The 6711-nt window shown below is 50.3% G+C and overlaps 1 protein-coding gene and 1 long non-coding RNA gene across 5 annotated transcripts in view; one reads left to right on the forward strand and one right to left on the reverse strand.

Annotated features, from left to right (window-relative positions):
- Positions 1–494, forward strand: part of LOC148662523 (uncharacterized) — a 16894-nt gene extending 16400 nt beyond the window's left edge. For all 3 annotated transcript variants that reach the window (XM_088631160.1, XM_088631163.1, XM_088631161.1), the window contains exon 16: positions 1–494. This exon is cut by the window's left edge and continues 1320 nt beyond it. The gene's annotated coding sequence lies outside the window, so the exon portion shown is untranslated.
- Positions 495–4753: 4259 nt separating this feature from the next.
- LOC148662524 (uncharacterized) lies at positions 4754–6149 on the reverse strand. Of its 2 annotated transcripts, XR_015936350.1 has the most exons (6): positions 6047–6149; positions 5863–5901; positions 5679–5717; positions 5311–5349; positions 5127–5165; positions 4756–4797 (listed from the first exon to the last, which is right to left on the reverse strand). It is a non-coding gene; the product is annotated as an uncharacterized LOC148662524 (long non-coding RNA). The 2 variants fall into 2 exon arrangements; XR_015936349.1 differs by lacking the exons at positions 5127–5165; positions 5311–5349; positions 5679–5717 and adding an exon at positions 4943–4981 and having other exon boundaries at positions 4754–4797.
- Positions 6150–6711: the final 562 nt, after the last annotated feature.

Below are 6711 nucleotides of genomic sequence, written 5' to 3' on the forward strand. Positions count from 1 at the left end.
GATGTTTAGTTAAAAAGATGTCAAGTTAAAAAGATGTTGAGTTAAAAAGATGTTAAGTTAAAAAGATGTCAAGTTAAAATGATGTCAAGTTAATAAGATGTCAAGTTAAAAAGATGTCAAGTTAAAAAGATGTCAAGTTAATAAGATGTTAAGTTAAAAAGATGTTAAGTTAAAAAGATGTTTAGTTAAAATGATGTTAAGTTAATAAGATGTTAAGTTAATAAGATGTTAAGTTAAAAAGATGTTAAGTTAAAAAGATGTCAAGTTAATAAGATGTTAAGTTAAAAAGATGTTTAGTTAATAAGATGTTAAGTTAATAAGATGTTTAGTTAAAAAGATGTTAAGTTAATAAGATGTTAAGTTAAAAAGATGTTAAGTTAAAAAGATGTTTAGTTAAAATGATGTTAAGTTAATAAGATGTTAAGTTAAAAAGATGTCAAGTTAAAAAGATGTCAGGTTCCCTTCTTTCTAATAAAGGCGCCTGTCACACTGAGCGAGAGGACGTCCTGGGTGGTTTTCTGACTTGAAGCTTGTTAAAAGTCCAGCAGTGAAGTGTCTGGATGCCATTCCACTCAAGTTTGCGTCTGTGGAAACGTGGGCGTTGGGGTGTGTTCAGCTGCAGGTTGTTCTCCAGCAGGGTCAATGGCTCTGCGGTGTTGTGAACTGACACGCAGCCCCGTGTCTCCCCCGGAGACGAATCTTGCAGCAGCGCCCAGCGCCCTGGGAGAGTCACTCAGGTCAGAGGTCACAACCTCTGTTTGCCCTCTGCATTTCCTCCACGGACTGGGGTGACGGTGTGACACCTCCTGATGTGTTTTTTGTGTATTGTGTGTATTCTACAGTGTCACTATGGGTCTCCCACGTGGGGTTACAGGTGCAGAATGATCACTGTGCGTCTCCCAGGTGGGGTTACAGATGCAGAATGATCACTGTGCGTCTCCCAGGTGGGGTTACAGGTGCAGAATGATTGCTGTGCGTCTCCCAGGTGGGGTAACTGGTGCAGAGTGATCACTGTGCGTCTCCCAGGTGGGGTTACAGATGCAGAATGATCACTGTGCGTCTCCCAGGAGGGGTTACTGGGGCAGAACGATCACTGTGTGTCTCCCAGGTGTGCGGGGGGTCCCGTCCGAAACGACCCAGAGGGTCTCCCTGTCTCTGGCTCGGCCCGTCCCACGATCACAAGCCCGGCACATCGGCCGGGCAAAGTCCAGGCCAAACAGACACAGGAAGCAGCAGGGAGCTCAGGAGGAAGTGCTTAGTTTATTTGTGGCGTGCTGTGAGGAATCAAAACTCTGCGGTCGGGTCCCGCCGACCCCCGAAAAGACCGAGTTTCAGAAACCTGGCTTCGTTCACCACCATCGGCCTCACGGAGGACCTGCCCCGCCGTTGCCCCCAGCACCCGACCAATGGTCTTACAGCGAATCAGTCAGGTGACTGAGGATGGCCAGTCATCCCTCCCCCGACACACTCTCGCACGGCCTTCTGGGAAATGTAGTTCACCAAGGAGCCCTCCATCTTGTCTGAGCCTACTGCCCTCTCATACAGCAACGAAAAAAACGTTTCCAGAGGTAAACGTGCAGCGCACACACGAGGCGCTGAGCCTGCGGGGAAGCAAGCTTAATCTCTGAGCGGCACCAGAGAGGGCGGAGTTTTTACAAGCCAGCAGCCATATCACCCTGCAACTCACAACTGGCAACCCACTGGAGCCCAGCAGGTGGGAGCCTGGCCAGTACCTGGAGGGGAGACCTCCTGGGAAAAACTGAGGCTGCTGCTGCTGGGAGAGGTGTGAGTGGGGCCAGCAGGGGGCGCTCTCACCCTGCGGCTCATGTGGGTCCTCATGCCCCAGTATAGTGACGGGGACTATACTGTAAAACAGGCGCCGTCCTTCGGATGAGATGTAAAACCGAGGTCCTGACTCTCTGTGCTCATTAACAATCCCGGGGTGTCTCTGGAGAAGAGTAGGGGTGTTACCCCAGTGTCCTGGCCTGATTCCCCCCCTGGTCTTTACCCATCATGGCCTCCTAATCACCCCCCCCTCTCTGAACTGGCTCCATCCGTCTGCTCTCCTCCCCACTGAGAGCTGCTGTGTGAGGAGCGTTCTGGCGCACTATGGCTGCCGTCGCATCATCCAGGTGGGGCTGCACACTGGTGGCGGTAGTGGGATTCCCCATGACCTGTCAAGCGCTTTGAGTTGAGTGTCCAGAAAAGCGCTATATAAGTGTAAGCAATTATTATTATTATTATTATTATTATTCTATTCGCAAGGGCTCTCGAGAGCCGGCCTTCGCCCCGTCAGCGCGCGGGGTGGGAAAGCCGTCCGCGGGCCGCGGATCGGACTTCAGACGTCCGTGGCGCGCTGGTCGGGCCCCTCGAGGTCAGATCCTGGCGGCCGGCGCGTCCCCCCCCGCCGATGCAGGAGCCCCAGGATGTCGTCTGCGAGACAAGACAGCCGTGACGTCCCAGGCGGGCTGAGTGGCCTCGTCACAGCAACCAGTACGACGCAATGGAGAATACTGCAGAGCTCGTGACAGCACAGCGCAGCGCAGTAAACTACAGCGTTTTAACTGCAGGCAGCTCAGTGCACGACACCACAGTGCAGTACAGATCAGTACAGGGCTACACAGCTCGTAACAGCGCAGTAAACTACAGCGTTTTAACTGCAGGCAGCTCAGTGCACGACACCACAGTGCAGTACAGATCAGTACAGGGCTACACACTCACAGTGCAGTAAACTACAATGTTTTAACTGCAGGCAGCTCAGTGCACGACACCACAGTGCAGTACAGATCACTACAGGGCTACACACTCACAGTGCCGTAAACTACAGTGTTTTAACTGCAGGCAGCTCAGTGCACGACACCACAGTGCAGTACAGATCACTACAGGGCTACACACTCACAGTGCCGTAAACTACAGCGTTTTAACTGCAGGCAGCTCAGTGCACGACACCACAGTGCAGTACAGATCACTACAGGGCTACACACTCACAGCGCAGTATACTACAGTGTTTTAACTGCAGCCAGGTCAGTGCACGACACCACAGTGCAGTACAGATCACTACAGGGCTACACACTCACAGTGCCGTAAACTACAATGTTTTAACTGCAGGCAGCTCAGTGCACGACACCACAGTGCAGTACAGATCAGTACAGGGCTACACACTCACAGTGCAGTAAACTACAATGTTTTAACTGCAGGCAGCTCAGTGCACGACACCACAGTGCAGTACAGATCACTACAGGGCTACACACTCACAGTGCCGTAAACTACAGTGTTTTAACTGCAGGCAGCTCAGTGCACGACACCACAGTGCAGTACAGATCACTACAGGGCTACACACTCACAGTGCCGTAAACTACAGCGTTTTAACTGCAGGCAGCTCAGTGCACGACACCACAGTGCAGTACAGATCACTACAGGGCTACACACTCACAGCGCAGTATACTACAGTGTTTTAACTGCAGGCAGCTCAGTGCACGACACCACAGTGCAGTACAGATCAGTACAGTGCTACACACTCACAGTGCAGTAAACTACAGTGTTTTAACTGTACACTACAAACCCAGTGCAGTGAGACACAGGAAGTGAAATATGCTTTTCCAATGGAGCCAGCCAATCAGACATCGGCCCAGTTACTGATTCATAGGAAGTGACATAACTTTTCCAACGGAGAGAGCCAATCACACGGCAGCCCAGCTCCTGTGTCACAGGAAGTGACATCTGCTTTTCCAATGGAGACAGCCAATCAGACATCGGCCCAGCTTCTGAGTCACAGGAAGTGACCGGTCAGGAAGCGACAGGGCCAATCAGCTCAGTATTACAGCCCGGAGATGCTACCCCTCCCAACCCCAAGGCTCACCTCTGTGCGCCGCATACAGTAACGGGGTGACGACGATGCAGAAGACGGCCATGAGAGAGAGCCGCACCACCCAGGACAGACAGCCGGAGGGATCCGAGCACCAGGGGGCGGGGGGGTCCGTTCTGGGTCCTGCCGTCAGAAAAGACAACCCAACGGTCTGAGCTCCGGCCGTACGAAAGTCTCGGGGGGGTCTGGAGGACGCAAGCTCTCACAAGCCAGAATGTACGAGGCCCGACTCGCTCGTTTGGGGGGTTCCACCTGTAGTTAACCGATTCGAGGAATCGATCATCACCCAGCGGCGTCTCAACTGAAGCCATCGACAGCACGGCCGGGCGGCTTGTTCCCCACCCCCACCGCCCTCTGTGTACAGAAGAGCCCCCTGTCCTGACTGGAGGAGCTCACCCAGCTGTGTCTGGAGAGAAGCCAGGGTATCGGCTTCAACCACAGGGCTGGGCGGCTTGTTCCCCACCCCCGCCACCCTCTGTGTACAGAAACGCCTCCTACACGAGGCAGCTGGAGGATGATAAATATATATAAAAAATGCAACAGGCTCACTTAAGATGTTTACAGCTGATTGCGTTATTATTACAGGTGTAATACTGTATCTTTTGCATTAGAGAGGAAAGGGTTTACAGACAACTATGATAGACAAGATATCCTGGCAAGATGAGGATAAGGATAAAGATAAATGTTATTTGATTTCTAAATACTGCCAGAACTTTTGCACCACACTCGCATATTTAGTTCAGGATATCGGCTGCAACCACAGCAGGTGAGTCAGAGAGCCGAGAGATCAGACTGGACTGTGAAGACAGTGTGATCACAGACACTGAGAGACAGGACTCTCATCACATCACTAAAGTAAGAAAAAGAGGAAAGTGGACCTCAGTCCTACTCACTTGAGTTCAGGGTTGTCGCAGTTGCATTAGCTGTAGAACCTGTCTCAGAAGACAGAGGAGAGTCAGAGAGCTGAGTGATCAGACTGGACTGTGAAGACAGTGTGATCACAGACACTGAGAGACAAGACTCTCGTCACATCACTATAGTAAGAAAAACAGCAAGATGGACCTCAGTCCTACTCACTTGAGACAGGCTGGGGTGTAGTTGTATCAGGTGTTGTACCTGTATCAGAAGACAGAGGAGAGTCAGAGAGCCGAGAGATCAGACTGGACTGTGAAAACAGTGTGATCACAGACACTGAGAGACAGGACTCTCATCACATCACTATAGTAAGAAAAACAGCAAAGTGGACCTCAGTCCTACTCACTTGAGACAGGCTGGGTTGTAGCTGTAGAAGGTTTTACACCTGTATCAGAAGACAGAGGAGAGTCAGAGAGCCGAGAGATCAGACTGTACTGTGAAGACAGTGTGATCACAGACACTGAGAGACAAGAGACTCATCACACCACTATAGTAAGAAAAACAGCAAAGTGGACCTCAGTCCTACTCACTTGAGACAGGCTGTGATGTAGCTGTAGAAGGTTTTACACCTGTATCAGAAGACAGAGGAGAGTCAGAGAGCTGAGTGATCAGACTGGACTGTGAAGACAGTGTGATCACAGACACTGAGAGACAGGACTCTCATCACACCACTATAGTAAGAAAAACAGCAAAGTGGACCTCAGTCCTACTCACTTGAGACAGTCTGTGATGTAGTTGTAGAAGGTGTTACACCTGTATCAGAAGACAGAGGAGAGTCAGAGAGCCGAGTGATCAGACTGGACTGTGAAGACAGTGTGATCACAGACACTGAGAGACAAGACTCTCGTCACATCACTATAGTAAGAAAAACAGCAAAGTGGACCTCAGTCCTACTCACTTGAGACAGGCTGTGATGTAGCTGTAGAAGGTGTTACACCTGTATCAGAAGACAGAGGAGAGTCAGGGAGCTGAGTGATCAGACTGGACTGTGAAGACAGTGTGATCACAGACACTGAGAGACAGGACTCTCATCACACCACTATAGTAAGAAAAACAGCAAAGTGGACCTCAGTCTTACTCACTTGAGTTCAGGGTTGTTGCAGTTGCATTAGCTGTAGAACCTGTATCAGAAGACAGAGGAGAGTCAGAGAGCTGAGTGATCAGACTGGACTGTGAAGACAGTGTGATCACAGACACTGAGAGACAGGACTCTCATCACATCACTATAGTAAGAAAAACAGCAAGATGGACCTCAGTCCTACTCACTTGAGACAGTCTGTGATGTAGTTGTAGAAGGTGTTACACCTGTATCAGAAGACAGGTGGGTCAGAGAGCTGAGTGATCAGACTGGACTGTGAAGACAGTGTGATCACAGGACACACGGACTGTCAGTGATCACAGACACTGAGAGACAAGACTCTCATCACATCACTATAGTAAAAAAAACAGAAACTGCTGCTGCTACAAGGGCCCAAACGAGGGATCTGGAAAGCAGAGAAAGCCGATTGATCAATCAAGTAAAATAAATCAACCCTCAGCTTCTGAAGACATTGCCAAGAATATATCCGACCGGCTGGTGCCGTTAGAATAGCAGGCATTCTGTCTTTCCTGGCATAGCCGGCTATGGTGAGGCACACCGGGCTAAACAAATACTCACTAACAGTGACGATGACATGCACTGAGCTGCATACAACATGTGACCACAGAGCCCACAAGTTGAACTACATAGAAATTGACAGATGGGGCCGTCCAGAGGCTGCAGTCTCCAAACCCCCCCCGAATGCTACCAAAAACTCTTAAAAAGTGAAAGTGAAGTAAAAAGGCCCAGAGAAGGGATAGGACGTCGATTCTCTGTAAACCCAGATGCCCCTGCAATGACCGGACCCTATTCCCTGCTCCGAAAGGACGCGGGCACTGACCAGAGGCCGTTG

Source organism: Lepisosteus platostomus, chromosome 5 (assembly GCF_059453375.1).
Source record: "Lepisosteus platostomus isolate fLepPlt1 chromosome 5, fLepPlt1.hap1, whole genome shotgun sequence".
NCBI lineage: Eukaryota > Metazoa > Chordata > Actinopteri > Semionotiformes > Lepisosteidae > Lepisosteus > Lepisosteus platostomus.